Here is a 16,129-nt window from a genome sequence, read left to right as displayed (position 1 = left end):
GACCGGGGCACGAACCCGTGTCCCCTGCATCGGCAGGCGGACTCTCAACCACTGCGCCACCAGGGAAGCCCCATCACCCCTTCTTGACAAATATTGAGAGACAGGAGTTTCAAGGAGCACTGAGGGGGAAATTCCTAGAAGAAGCGTGTACCCATGAATGTGTATATACAACAGCACGCCAACATCACAGAAAAGAGGCAAGACAGGTCTTCTGCACTGAACAGGTGTTACTTTTATAAGCAGAAATCAACTTTCTTTGAAAAATAATACAGCAAATTAATTCATCGCTGTCCTTGATATTTTTTTAAAGATAATATATTTAATCAAACCTTAATTTTTATTATTTATTTTTTGCGGTATGCGGGCCTCTCACTGCTGTGGCCTCTCCCTTTGCGGAGCACAGGCTCCGGACGCCCAGGCTCAGCGGCCATGGCTCACGGGCCCAGCCGCTCCGCAGCATGTGGGATCTTCCCGGACCAGGACACGAACCCGTGTCCCCTGCATCGGCAGGCGGACTCTCAACCACTGCGCCACCAGGGAAGCCCTGCTTGTTGTTTTTATACCTGGGGCAATGCATCACCAAGAAGGGAGAGGCGATTTGCCTTTCTTTTCATACTTCTCCCATAATTTCTTTTCTTGGGAGCAGAACCATCAGAAAGGGAGGGAAGGAAGGAAGTAAGGAAAGAAAGGAGGACGGAAGGAGGGAGGGAGGAAACCCAGCAGATTCCTCAGGCAAGTCAGGTGAAGCTAGAGCTCTGGAAAGGATTCCCTTAAAACTCTCCTTGCATTAGTGCAGGGAGTTGGGGTGGATTCACGTACAACAGCATGAAGGCTGCCTGCCAATTGCCACATAGACTGGAATACTGAAGGCAGCATTCTTTGGGAGAGCATAACCCAGAAATAACCTAAACGTCCACCAACAGGGGCCTGGTACGATCACACTAAGTACCAAGTGCTACGAAAAAGAATGTGGGATGAATTTTCAAGGTTATGTAGTTAAAGAGGAAAAAAATAGGGCACAAAACGAGGTGAACAGTACACAACCTTTTACGTGAGTTACACATATGCATACAGTACACCTGATTATGCACAGAACACCTCTGGAGGGTATCTGGGGAGTGACCTTTGGTGGTTTCCTTTCTAACCTCTGACCTTCCACTCTTCCCATCACCCTCTGCCCCAGCCACACAGGCCTCCTCACTGTTCCTGGAACCCAGCAGGCATGCTCTAGCCTCAGGGCCTTTGCACTTACTGTACCTTATGCCTGAAACACTACTCTCCAAACATGCATACTTCTTCATTTTACTCAAGTCTCTGTAATCACCTCCTCAGAGAAGGCTTCCTAAACCCACTCTAATAGAGCAAATACCTTCTCCCATTACACCTAATCCTTCTTCTTTCCTGCTTCATTTTTCCCTTAGTACCATCTAACATGTAATATATTTACTTTCTTTTTTCTTTTTTTTAATAAATTTATTTATTTATTTTGGGCTGTGTTGGGTCTTCGTTGCTGTGCGTGGGCTTTCTCTAGTTGTGGTGAGCAGGGGCTACTCTTCGTTGCAGTGCGCGGGCTTCTCATTGCAGTGGCTTCTCTTGTTGCGGAGCATGGGCTCTAGGCGTGCGAGCTTCAGTAGTTGTGGCTCGCGGGCTCAGTAGTTGTGGCTTGTGGGCTCTAGAGCACAGGCTCAGCAGTTGTGGCGCATGGGCTTAGCTGCTCCGAGGCATGTGGGATCTTCCTGGACCAGGGCTCGAACCCGTGTCCCCTGCATTGGCAGGCGGATTCTTAACCACTGCGCCACCAGGGAAGTCCTATTTACTTTCTTATTTACTATCTGTCTCTTATCAGGAGAACCTCAGCTCTAAAGGGCAGCACAGACATGGGTCTCTTTTTAAACAGCTGTATCCCCAGTGCTTGGCAAGTAGTAGGTCTTTGATAAATCTTTCTTAATGAACAAAGAAAAGAAGGAAGACAGGCAGGCTGATAGGGATAAGAAGGTATGTACTTTTCATCATATTTCCTTTTGTACCACCTGAATTTTTCTACCACACGCATTATTACTGACCATGATGGAACTAAATTGGAAATCATAACAGTGAGAAATCTAAAAAGGCCCCAATATTTGGAAACTAAACAACTCACTTCTAAATAATGCAGGGGTCAAAGAAGACATCACAAGAGAAACTAAAAAATATACAGAACTGAATGACAATAAAGACATAATGTGGGACTTCCCTGGTGGCGCAGTGGTAAGAATCTGCCTGCCAATGCAGGAGACATGGGTTCGAGCCCTGGTCCAGGAAGATCCCACATGCCGCGGAGCGACTAAGCCCATGCGCCACAACTACTGAGCCCGCGTGCCACAACTACTGAAGCCCGTGTGTCTAGAGCCCATGCTCCGCAACAAGAAGCCACTGCCATGAGAAGCCCGCGCACTACAACAAAGAGTAGACCCGCTCACAACAACTAGAGAAAGCCCGCACACAGCAACGAAGGCCCAACACAGCTATAAATTAATAAATAAATAATTTTTTTAAAAAGACACAATGTGTCAAATTTTATGGAACACAACTAAAGTAGTGCTTAGAGGGAAATTTATATTTAAGTGCTTCTATTAAGAAAAGAAGAAAGATTGAAAAAGCAATAATCTAAGATTCTATCTAACTAAAAAAAGAGCAAGTTAAACACAAAGTAAATAGAAAAAAATAATAACGATAAGAGTGGAAATCAATGAAATAGGAAACGGAAAAATAAAAGGAAAATAACACAGCTAAAAGGTGATTCTTTGAAACATACTTTGATAAACCACTAGCAGGATTAGTATTCAAGAATAAAGAAAAAAGCAAACATAAATTATCACTATCAGGAATGACAGAGGAGACATCACTAGAGATGCTACACATATTACAAGGATACCAAAGGAACATGATGCACAACTTTATCCCAATAAATTCAACAACTTATATGAAGTGACATATATCTTGAAAAACATAATTTATGGAAATTGACACAAGAAGGAACAGAAAATCTGAAGAGTCCTATAACTACTACAGAAATTGTATCAGTTATTAAAACTCTTCCCTTAAAAAAAACTACAGGCCAAGCTGGACATTTATATCAAATATTTAAGGAAGAAATAATTCTAATTTTACACAAAATCTTATAGAAAATAGAAAATGAGGGAACATTCTCCCAATTGTTTTATGAGGTCAGCCAAACCGTGATATTAAAACCTGAGAAAAACATTACGAGAAAAAAAATTACAGACTATATCACTCATGACTACAGATACAAAAATCTTTTGGAAAATATTAGCAAATCAAAGTCAGCATATATTAAAAGGATACTACACCATGACCAAGTGGGGTTTATACAAGAATATAAGATTGGTTTAATATTCTTTAAGAAAAAAATCGATCATTTTAACTCATGATAGTAGTAGAATTACGGTAGCCAACCTCCAAGATGGCCCCCAACAATCCCTGTCTCCTGGTACTTACACCTCTGTATAGTCCCTTCCCACAGTGTACCAGGGTTGGTCTGTATGATCAACACAATGTGATCAGAAGTGGTAGTATGTCAATTCCCAAATGACATTATAAAGACACTGCTTCTTCAGTCTCGGTCACTTTCACTTTTGGATTACTCTCTTTGAGGGAAGCCAGCTGCTAGGTCACGGGTAGCCCTAAGGAGAGGTCCATGTGGAAAGCAACTGAGTCAACAGCCAGTGAAGAACTGAGATCTTCTACCAACAACTAGGTGAGTGAGTCACCTTGGAAGCAGATCCTCCAGTGCCAGGTGAGCCTTCATTCTGAGAGACTCTGAGACAAAGCCACTCACTGGGCCACTCCTAAATGCCTAATTCTCAGGAACTGTGTGAGGTAACAAATGTTTATTTATTATCACACGAAAAAGTACTCAGTATTACCATTCCCCAGGAAAAAAGCAAATGAGTTGCCATTTTACACCAACTGTAATAGCTAAAATTAACCGTGAAAACATTAAATATTGGCAAGGATGCAGAGTAACTGGAACCACTTTGTAAAACTCGTTGGTAGTTTCTTATAAGATTAAACACACCTTTACCATATAACTCAGAAATTTTACTCCGATGTACTGAACCAAGAGAAATGAAAGCATATGTCTACATAAAGACTTGTACAAGAGTGATCACAGCAGTTTTACTTGTAATAACCAAAAAAACTGGAAACCCAAATGATTAAGAGAATGGATAAACAAAGTGTAGGATATTCATATATTTATTGGAATAAAAGAAAAGAATATGCACTAAAAGCAATAAAAGAAAGGAACCACTGATACATGCAGCCACAAGGAAATATCTCAAAAGCATCTTGTGAACAAAAGCTAGACATAAGGTTCATACTGCATGATTCCATTTATACGAAGTTTAACAACAGGTAAAACTAATCTATAGTGAGAGAAGTCATACAGGATGACAGAACGGGAAAGCAAGGAACTTCTCCCAGGGTGATGGAAATGTTTTATATCTTGAATGTTGGTTATACGGGCATATGCGTTTGTTAATACTCATTAAACTACAGATCTTTATTAAACTTTAGTATTATACTGTATAGATACGGTACTTCAATAAATAATATGCAAAAAATCAAATATTAACAACTAAATGTAAGAGGAGGAGCTTGGGAGCCAGTAGGCTTGATTTTTTATTCAGTGTTGCCTGAGGGAACTTGCTGGTCTCTGGGCTATTTCCCCACTCATACAACCAGGATGATCATATAAACTCCCTAATAAGGTGGTTCATATATTTTGTTGAGATCACAGAAAGCATAATAAATAAAAACTATTGTCATCAGTTACGAAATTACTATTCAGAGTAAACACAGCTTCGAACCAGTCCCTGTGCTGGCTGCCCTTTCCTGGATGGGTTCCAGCCAGTTGAAAGCTGGCCCCAACAGTGCTCCAGGTTAACAGACTTGCGCTGCTTCAAGCAGGGCGGGAGCCTCCTCTGGTGAACCTGGTCCCATCCTCCATGACTGCCCAGAGACAGCAGTGATGCGCAGCCCACCAGTCACCAGAGGAAACATGATTGGTTCTGTCTCTCAGTGCGGGAATCCCATCTGCCGCACTCTGGGTCCAAAGGATTTCGCAGGGGTTAACCCAATCCTTCAGACTGACCAATCAGAGCACGGCATTCCCGGCCCATAGTGACTGGCTCGGGGATGGGGATGTGACCCAAGCTGGACCACTGAGATTCACCCTGGGAAGAAGGACCTCTCTGTGCCCTGGAGTCACTACACAGGTAACTAATACTTTCCAATGTGAGCTCCATGAGAGGAGCGTCTTTTGTGTTGTTAGTCATACCTCCTAGGATAGTTCCTAGCAGACAGCAGGCACTAAATTAAGATTTGTTGAATGAGGCAATTATACAGCCGCTTAATGGACTGAAGCAAGTCCCTGTCCCAAAAAATAATCCCACTTCTCCTCCCTGCCCATATCTGGAGACTCTGTCCAACTTAACTTAGTACAGAAGGCATCTGTGGGGATTTAAGAGGCACAAGGGTATAGATGATCTTATCTGCAAAGTGGAAATAGAGACACAGATGTAGAGAACAAACGTATGGATACCAAGGGGGAACGGGGGGCGGGATGAATCGGGAGATGGGAATTGACACATATACACTATTGCTATTATGTATAAAATAGACAACTCATGAGAACCTTCTGTAGAGCACAGGGAACTCTACTCAGTGCTCCGCGGTGACCTAAATGGGAAGGAAATCCAAAAAAGAGGGGATATATGTATACGTATAGCTGATTCACTTTGCTGTAGAGTAGAAACAAACACAACATTGTAAAGCGACTATACTCCAATAAATAAACATCCAGTATAAATTAAAAAAAAAAAAAAAAGAGGCACAAGGGAAGCAGCTAACGAGGCTAAGAGCTTAGTGCGCTCTAGAGTCGGGTGTTCCTGGATTCAAGTTCTGGCCCTGCTACTTACATGCTGTGTGAGCTTGGGGAAGCTTCTCAACCTCTCCGCACCCCCACTTCCTCTTTTTCAAAATGGGGATCATAAACCCCGGCTGGCAGGGATGTTGGTGCATTCAAGGCTTGTACATGAATTAACTGTCTAGTGGGAGATCCAGCATGGCTGCCTGCAGAGACTGGGGATGGGGCTGAGCACGGGGAGTGCAAAGTAAAACCAGACAGTCTGGTCCTAGCTCTACCACTCAGCACCTGTGTGCCCTCAGGCAGGTTACCTAACAGCTCTGCTCAGTTTCTTCATCTGTTTAAGTATGTTAGGGATGGCAATCTGCCTCACGGGGTGTGGGAAGAATAGATTAATATACAGAAAGACTACAACAACCTTAGTGCTCACTACTATTAATACTACTTTATATCATTCTGTACTGTCTTATTAACTCCATCCTCTCCTGCCACTAGTCTAGAAGCTATGTTCATTCACCACCCTGCCCTCCCATATAGCAAGGGATGGTATGTAACTAAATTTTGGCCAATTAGCAGTGAGGGGAGTCCCCTGGGGGCTTCTGGGAGAATATTTTTCTCCTTGAAGAGCTTTCTCTCATTTCCCTAGAACCCCCGTCCCACATATAAACGCGTGCGCGTGCGCGCGCGCGCACACACACACACACACACACACACACACACTTTCTCCCTTTGGATACTGCAGTATAAAGGTACGATGCCTGGAGCTCCAGTAGCCTCTTTGAGGCCTTGAGGGGAGTTACTGCCTGAACACCAAGATGGTAGAGACAGAAAGAGTCCTCAGGTCCCTAATAACATCACCAAGCCACCAAACAACCACAAAGCCACCTTCCTCCACCAACAGTAAACATCCCTTAGACTTAAGATTTGGGTAAGATTTATTGGCTGGGTTTTCGATTAATCACAGATGAGCACAAACTGATTTGTGTCTTGTTCTTTCGTTCACAATAAGCATATATTACTTTTGTAAATTTAGTAAGTCCCCAAAAAAAACTTCAGAGGAAAAAACCCCTAAAACCCCAAAATAAAATTAAAATTTGATTCAATTTTAAAAAGAAAAGAGATAAAAATGGCAACACACGCAGCACAGAATTCAGCGCACACTAGGCCTTCAGTAGAAGGTAGCTGCTGTGGCTGTGTGCTCATCAAAGGCAGGACCGAGGTGGGTCTGGAAGCCGGAAGATCACTGAGGAAAGAGGGGGAGTGGGGGGCTCTGAAGAAATCACCAGCTATGTGGAGGCTTAGTGGTCTGAGGTGGGGTCAGCTGGAGCCAGGACAGCAGGAACAAAGGAGGAACCAAAAATTAGAAACAAGGGGTAAGACCCTAGTTAGAGACAGAAGCACATCCTGGGAGGCCGAGAACATTGGGGTAGACCAAGGAGTCTCAAGGACAGGTGAACAAAGAAGGGTGAACAAGGTGTTTCTCTGGAGCATAGGAAGTAAATATCAACTTCCCGTTATGTTTGGTTTGAAGAAAGAGAAGAGAAGGGAAAGAAGAAGAGGAGAAAGGAAGGAGAGGGTGAAAATAAGAAGAAATTAAGCTTTACTAGGCATACAGAGACACACACAGATGGACTACAGAGAAGCCCTCTAGTGCCCCTCAGCCGCAGGTGCCAGCATCCTCAGGCGCTGGACCTAAAGGCTAAAGGACCGACACGGGCGCCCTCTCCTGTCCATTCAGCGCATTGCAGCCTGGGCAAATTGATTCCCGGGGACATTCTCAGGTTGCAAATCAAGTCCTCACACCAGGGCTTCTTAAAGAGTCCTGCTCAGAAACCAAGGACGGAAGATTTACCAAGGCCAGCACGAGAAAATTCCAACAAACACCTCTGCATATGAAGGGTGGGAATGAAAGCTGAGCAGGGGGGTTAAATTCAGCTGACGGCACACTTCTCTCATTTGGTCTGTACCTCAGTTAGGACTTTGCCAGCTGTGACAGCCAGCCATGCACAAAGAATGTAAAAACGACTCTCAAAGATGGTTACAGGGCTTCCCTGGTGGCGCAGTGGTTGAGAGTCCGCCTGCAGATGCAGGGGACGCGGGTTCGTGCCCCGGTCCAGGAGGATCCCAAGTGCTGCGGAGCGGCTGGGCCCGTGAGCCATGGCCGCTGAGCCTGCGCGTCCGGAGCCTGTGCTCCGCAACGGGAGAGGCCACGGCAGTGAGAGGCCCGCGTACCGCAAAAGAAAAAAAAAAAAAAAAAAAGATGGTTACACTGAGAGTTTCCAAATGCATTAACAATGCCTGTATAAGAAAATATTTTTAGTGAGAACAAAAACATTTGGAGGGCTATGAATATATAAAATAAAAATTTTATTATTAAAATATTAATTTCAAAAAATAAAAAATTTCATCCCCTCCAATTTTTGAATGTTTTTAAATGCACGTAATATATTCACAGTAATATATGTCGGTACTAGTCATGACTCCTAAATAACTATGTATGCACATTCATATCACACACACACACACAGTCATACTAGGGGAGAGTTGTCAGAACGTTTCCTTAATAGGAGGGCATAAGAAAACTGTTTGGAGGTCACCAACAGCAGCCCGCTGTCATGTAACATAACTGATGTGGTACTCTGGAGATTATAAATAGACTCCAGGGAAGTGGTTTTCAAGCGCTCATGCACACGCAGATCCTGTCTGGAAAATACTGAAAATAAAAATGGGGACTTCCCTGGTGGTCCAGTGGTTAAGAATCCGCCTTCCAATGCAGGGGACACGGGCTCTATTCCTGGTCAGGGAACTAAGATCCCACAGGCCGCGGTACAACTAAGCCCATGCACTCTGGAGCCCGCACACCACAACTAGAGAGAAGCCCGTGCACCCCAATGAAGAGCCCGCATGCCACAACTAAGACCCAACACAGCCGAATAAATTAAAAAAAAAAAAAAAAGTCCCTGACTTCCCTGGCGGTCCCGTTGTTAAGACTCCATGCTCCCAACGCAGGGGGCACGGGTTTGATCCCTGGATGGGGAAGATCCTTCATGTTGAGTGGCACAGCCAAAAGAATAAAAAATAGATAAAAAAATAAAGTGTCCAGCCCTTCCTTCCCCAGGTGGACCAATCAGGATCCTGGGCAGCTGAGGGGAGCACGCCACAAAGCTCACATTTTTCCCTTCAGGGCATCTACCTTTCAGCTCACCAATCCTCTTAGCAGCTATATTTAGTCTGGTGTTTCTTTAGTTCTGTCGAGCTCTGAACTTCAGTTGTACCTGTCACTTCTCGAAGTTCTGTTTAGCTCTTTTTGCAACTTCCTGGTGATTTTTGATTGTACTCATTCATGTTTTTATATCTGTCCTATTTTATCCTTTTCATATATAAACAGAGCTATTTTATATCCGTATCTGATCATTCCCACATCCACAATGTTTGCGGGTCTTTTTGTTTGTCTGTTTGTTTGTTTGTTTGTTTGCGGGTCTTGACCTGCCATATTTTGTGTCTGCTGACTCTCGATCATGGTGCCTGCTTCTCTGTCCGGCACGTAATTTTTTTTATCATGAGCTCATATGTGCCGGAACTCTACCTGAAGGAATTCTCCAAGGCCCAGGCAGAGGGTGGGGCTCCTCCAGGGAGGGTTTATGTTTGTCCTGGCCAGGTACTTAGGGGCACACAGATCCGGGTTCATTCTCAGCCTACTGTTTCCAGGACCTTCCAAAGAGTATAATTGAAGCCTCAAACCCACATGAGGGACAGTCAATTCTCAGAGGAAAACTTTTTCAATCTCTACCTAGATGTAAGGCTGTGTGCCTTTGCAGGATGGGATTTTTTTTAGTGCACACTTCCCCTGAGGGGTACCTTCCCCAGGACCTGGCTGTTCACAAGGTGGTCCTCTGTCCCCAAGGCCATGTGAATCTGTCCATGTCCCCAGAGCACCAGGAGGCTTCAGCGCTCCCTCCCCTCCTTGGCTCTTTGCTCTCGCTTTCTCCTTGCTCTGGGAGGAGTCCCTTTTCTTCATTGCACGTACAACCATGCATTTCAAAGGATGCTTTAAATATTTTAGGAAGCATTAGGTCATAGGAGGCTCTCTACTCAGCCATATTGCCCTCTCTCTGTTTGCCTTTCTCACTTTTCTTTACTCCAATCCCAGCTTCTGACCAGACAAACATAATAATTGCCCCGCGCTAGTTAGAAATGTTCATGGGAGAGCCCAGACCCTTCTGCTTGTGGTAAGCCTGTGAGGTCTGACTGAGGAAGAGGGACCAACGCCACCTAGAGGCCTGAAGTACTGACTGCTTGGCTGCAACAGGCCACCAGAGAAGGAATGCACTAGAAAGTTTAGTATTAAGATGACGATGATGATCAAAATAATAATGGTGCCTGATATCTCTACACATTCAACAAACAATTATGCAGCACTTAAGAGTCAGGCACTGTTTAATGCTTTATGGATATATTAACTCATGGAATATGAGTTATAATGATATAATTTACAGATACAATTTAACCAGAGAAGTTAAATAACTTGCCCCGGAAGGGACTTCCCTGGTGGCGCAGTGGTTAAGAATCCTCCTGCCAATGCACGCGACACGGGTTCGAGCCCTGGTCCAGGAAGATCCCACATGCCGCGGAGCAACTAAGCCTGTGCGCCACAACTACTGCAACTACTGAGCCTGCACTCTGGAGCCCACGTGCCTAGAGCCTGTGCTCCACAACAACAGAAGCCACCGCAATGAGAAGCCCGCACACCACAACGAAGAGTAGCCCCAGCTCGCCACAACTAGAGAGAGTCCGCAGACAGCAACAAAGACCCAATGCAGCCAAAAATAAATAAATTAATTAAAAAAAAAAAACTGCCCTGGGGCCACATAGAAAATGGCAGAACTGGGATTAACATGTAGGCAGCTCAGCTCCAGAGGCCGAGTTCTTGACCACTCCGCCCCACTAAGTTACTGAGTTCACTTTAAGTCACTGAACTTAGAACGTGCCAGGCCTGCGCTGAGGGTACTCACGCACGCAACAGACCCTCCCATCAGACCTATGAGGTGAGTGCTATACCATGCAGAGGAGGAAACCGAGGTACAGAAAGGCGGGGTGACTTGCGCGGGACGCACAGCAAATGGCAAAGCGGAAAGCTGAGCGCAGGAAGCCTTTATCTGGAAGTAGGGTTTCCAGCCTCTGGACAGTAATGCCCACATATGCTAAGAAGAGATTATCACAGCCAGCACTAAAGAGCAGATGCACATGCTCTGGGCCAGGCCTTGATATCCACTGGCTCTTGGATCCCCACAAGAATCCTGGGAGGTGAGTTCTATCATCACCCTCATTTGATGAACGTGGATTTGGAATCTCAGAGAGGTCGAGCTGCTTGCCCAAAGTCACACAGCTCATTAGTGGCTCCAAGATACCAAGCCAAGAGTATCGACTCTGTGGCAAACTGCCTCTGGTGACTGTCTGCATCACGCCCTGTGCGGTCCCCTCTCACACTCACTCTGGTCTGTGCCAGAGCTGCTTGGACTGATAGCGTGTTCTGGAAGTGATGCTGTGTGGATCCAGGCCCTGCCCTTAAAAGGCCTGCGGCTTCTGCTTCTTCCCTCATGGAAATCTAGCTCCTGGGGGCCCTGAGTGACCATGAGAGGCGAGACCACGTGGAGAACAGAGGTCCTGAGACAACACTGAGACGGAGAGAAGGAACTGGCCATTCCAAGATCCCAGTAGAGCCTCCTGATGACTCCAGGCCCAGCCACCCTCTGACTGAAACCCCCTGAGAGACTACCTAGCAAGACTGGCCGAGGCCCAGCTGGCCCAGTCAAGCCACGAAACTGTGAGAGAAAAATGGTCACTGTGTAAAGTCCTTAAACTGTAGGTCAGATTGCTTTGTAGCAAAACTGAAACCAACTCCAAAGCCAAAACTTGTAAGAATGACCACAGAGCTAAACTCTTCTGAAAAAATTATCCCAGCAGCCTGAATGAATCGTGTGGCATATTAGTTTCCTATTGCTTCTGTAATAAATGACCACAAATGCAGTGGTTTAAAACAACACACAGTTATTCTCTACAGTTCCAGAGGTCAGGAGTCCAAAACGGTTCTCACTAGCCTAAACTCTAGGTGTCAGCAGGCGAGAGTTCCTTTCTGGAGGCTCTAGGGGAGAATTTGTTCCCTTGCCTTTTCCAGCTTCTAGAGGCCGCCTGCATTCCTGAGCTCACGGTCCCTCCTCTATCTTCAAGGCCAGCAGGGTAGCAGCTTCAAATCAGTCCCTTTCCTGTCTCCCTCTTTCACCTATAAGGACCCTCGTGATTACACTGGACCCACCTGCATGACCCAGGCTACTCTTCCAATCACCCAATACCTGAGTCAATCACATCTGTAACGTCCCCTTTGTTGTGTAAGGCAATACATTCAACAGGTGCCTGGGATTAAGATGTGGGCATCTTTGGGGGGGCCGTTATTCTGCCTACCAGAGTAGCAAACTGGAAAAATGACCAGTGTTCTCCAAAGGAATAAGCGGAAACCAACTGGACTTTTCCCACTGCCCAGAGACCTCCCACAGTTCCCCTGGCAGCATCAGCAGTGCACTTTGCATGAGTGGCCCCAACCTTCCTGGCATCACCAACCTCTTTTATTTTCTCTCCCCCAGAAATCTTTGTTGAAAAAGATCTTTGTCTCCCCGACACAGTGCATCATCGAAGATTTATGCTTCTGCATTTACTGTTCTTTCCCAGGCAGAAACACCTACCCCTCCGGCCCCTACTGTGAGGAGACCGACAGCTAGGTCTACCCTACTGTGTCAAAAGAACCTTAGCCAGGGACTTCCCTGGTGGCACGGTGGTTAAGAATCCGCCTGCCAATGCAGGAGACATGGGTTCGAGCCCTGGTCCAGGAAGATCCCACATGCTGCGGAGGAACGCAACTACTGAGCCTACGCTCTAGAGCCCATGAGCCACAACTACTGATCCCACATGCCACAACTACTGAAGCCTGTGTGCCTAGAGCCCATGCTCCCCAACAGGAGAAGCCACCGCAATGAGAGGCCTGCCCACTGCAACGAAGAGTAGCCCCCACTCGCCGCAACTAGAGAAAGCCCGCGCACAGCAACAAAGACCCAACGCAGCCAAAAATAAAATAAAAAATTTTAAATAACTTAATTAATTAAAAATAAAAAGTGTGAATATGAGAAGTCAGGGCATACCAACGTCGAAAAGCATCTCCAACCAAACGTGTCCCCCACTGAGCCCCTGGTACTTTCCGTCCAGCCTGCCTCTCTTCCAGTCGGCCTGTCACACCCGATCCACAGGAAATCCTGCCGCCACTACCTTTCAAACAAATCTACTGCTTATTCATTACTAGGGGAAAAGGAAAGGTTCTTTTAGCAGTCACCACCTTAACCAAGGGATCCAAGGTACCGCCACAAATGACGGAACAAACAGACATCAGGAGCCCCCTGAGGTGATGTCCTTAGGTGTTCTGTGGTGTTCCTGCCAAATATGCTCCACGTGAATCAAATCAGAGGAAGCAATCAGAAAACCCCAGATTGCGGGACACTACGGGACAACTGGCTTGGACCCTTTCCAATGTCAATGTCACAAAAAACAAGAAAGGACAAGGATACTGTTATAGAGGAGGGCCAGCAAACTTTTTCTGCTACGGGCTACAGAGCAAATATTTTAGATTTGTGGGCCATGGAAACCCGACTCTGCATCCACAGACAATGTACAACGAATGGGCAGGGCTGTGTCCCAATAAAACTTTATTTACAAAGACAGGCAGTGAGCCAGATTGCCCAGCCTGCTGTAGATTAAAGGACACGAAAGAGGCATGATTATCAAATGCAGTGCATGATCCTTGAGCTGACCCTAGGTTAAAAATAATAAACAGCCAAAAGGACATTTGGGGGACCAGAATATGAGCTATATATTAGATATGAGCTGTATATTAAACAATATTGTCATCAATATTATTGTTATCAATGTTAAATTTCTCAGGTGTGACACTGGTTCTGTGTCATATAGAATGCCTTTGTTCTTAGAAGATACAGACTGAAGTATTTAGGAGTTTAGAAGCATGTCCAAAACTTACTTTCAAATTGTTCAGCAAAAAAAAAAGATTGTGTATATACATTCATACACGCATACATATATGGTGTTGAAGACAAAGCAGATCTGCTGAAGACTAATAAGAGATGAACTAGGTGTTGAAGGGCATATACCTGATGACCATACCATTCTTTCTTTCAACTTTTCTCAGGGTTTGAAACTTTTTTTTTTTTTTTTTTTTTGCGGTACTCAGGCCTCTCACTGCTGTGGCCTCTCCCGTTGCGGAGCACAGGCTCCGTACACACAGGCCCAGTGGCCATGGCTCACGGGCCCAGCCGCTCCGCGGCATGTGGGATCTTCCCGGACCGGGGCACGAACCCGTGTCCCCTGCATCAGCAGGCGGACTCTCAACCACTGCGCCACCAGGGAGGCCCCAGGGTTTGAAATGTTAAAAAGAAGTAGTTGGGGAAAAAATTGTCTCTGGGATCTGACCCCTCCTCCCCACTCACCTCCCACCTGGACTGCTGTAGTCATGTCTTCCCTGCATCCACGCTCACCCTCTGATTGCTAAAAGGATCCTATTAAAATCGAACTCAGATCCCATCCGTCCTCTGCTCAGACCCTCCAGTGAGTCCCATCCACTCAGAGTAAAGCCAAAGCGTTTGTGGTGGCCCACAGGCCCTGCACGATCTGCCCCCTTCCCACCACCTTCTCGGCCCTCAGTCTCCACTCGGTCTCACTGTTCAGCCACACTGGCTTCCTCGATGCTCATCAAACAGGCCAGGCGCACACTCACCTCAGGGTCTTCACACCTGTGGAAACTTCGGGCTAGAAAGCTCCTCCCCCAGATGCCCGCACTGCGTGCTCCCTCCTCTCATATTTTCAGTGAGGTCTCCCTGGTAATCCTATCTAAACTTCACAACCGTCCCCCAAATACTCCTCCTCCTGCATCCCTGACGTTTTCTCCAGAGCAATTAGTGCTATCCAATATCTAACTTTACATTTTAACTGTTTTCTTTATTGTCTGGCTTCCCCCCACGCCAAGAACGCAAGGTCCCCTGAAGATAAAATTTTTTACTTTTTCTTCTCAGCTGTAACCATAACATCTACACAACAGCCACAACTCAGTGCCGTGCACTGACCTATCACTTTACATCCATTATTCCTCACAAAAACTTGATGAGGTAAGTGTTATTTATAGCATAAATGCATATGTAGATATACACAAAATAGGAATAATAACGATGTCTACCTCATAATAATTGGTGAGGACTTAATGCTGTGACGTTCTCAGCAGACTGCCTGGCACAAAGTGAGCGCCCATTAAATGCCACTATTATATAATACTCACTGTACAGAGGAGGAAACTGAAGCTCAGAGGGGTTAGTGACCTGCCCAAAATCACCTGGCTGAGAAGGGGACGGGGTGCGTGTGTGTGTGTGTGTGTGTGTGTGTGTGTGTGTGTGTGTGTGTGCCAGATTGGAACCCATGTCAGTCTGACTCAAGCAGCCACTTTCTAAACCACAACGCTGAGACACATCACAGTGCTTGGGAGAAAGACAGAGGCAGGAAACAGGCACCAGCTCTGGGAATCCCGAACGCAGGATTTGAGTCAGCCTCTGGCACTAACTCCACGAGTGACCTCAGCAATTCCCCTCTGCTCTCAGGCTTCAGTTTTCTCTTCTATAAACTAGGGGAAGTCATTTCCCCTCCCTGACATGGGGACAAAAAAGAGTGTGAGGCTCAAATGAGAGAGCTTATATGGAAGCACTTCAGAAACTGTAATCCAACACTTCTCCGTTCTAAGATCTGCAGCTCTGGCAGAGGACCGACCAAACACCAAAAAACCAGGAATTCCAAGCCCTGGAAAGCAAATTTTAAGCATCCAAACTTGTAAGGAAAAAAAGTGTGCTCCCTGTAACCATTTGGCCTTTGCGCATGCTCCTCCTTCGCCCTCAACATCATCCCTGTCCCCGTGTTGTCTGGTGAGACTCTCCTCACCCTTCAGTTCCCAGCCCAGAGGTCTCCTCTGCCAGGAAGCCCTCCCTGAACCCCATGTCAGGTCAGGCGTCCAGTGGGATCCCCCATGCAAGCTCTGCCCACTCTGGGTCGTCACCTTGAAGGATGGGTCTGTCCCCACCTGACTGTGAGTTCCTTGGGGGCAGA

The 16,129-nt window shown here is 46.0% G+C and overlaps 1 protein-coding gene across 2 annotated transcripts in view; it reads right to left on the bottom strand.

Annotated features, from left to right (window-relative positions):
- The window catches only part of OPA3 (outer mitochondrial membrane lipid metabolism regulator OPA3), a 69,869-nt gene that overhangs the window by 52,462 nt on the left and 1,278 nt on the right, over positions 1-16,129 (bottom strand). The window lies entirely within an intron of this gene.

Source organism: Globicephala melas, chromosome 19 (assembly GCF_963455315.2).
Source record: "Globicephala melas chromosome 19, mGloMel1.2, whole genome shotgun sequence".
NCBI classification, from domain to species: domain Eukaryota; kingdom Metazoa; phylum Chordata; class Mammalia; order Artiodactyla; family Delphinidae; genus Globicephala; species Globicephala melas.
The sequence above is the reverse complement of the archived record's forward strand: the minus strand, read 5'-3'. Positions and strand labels throughout refer to the sequence as shown.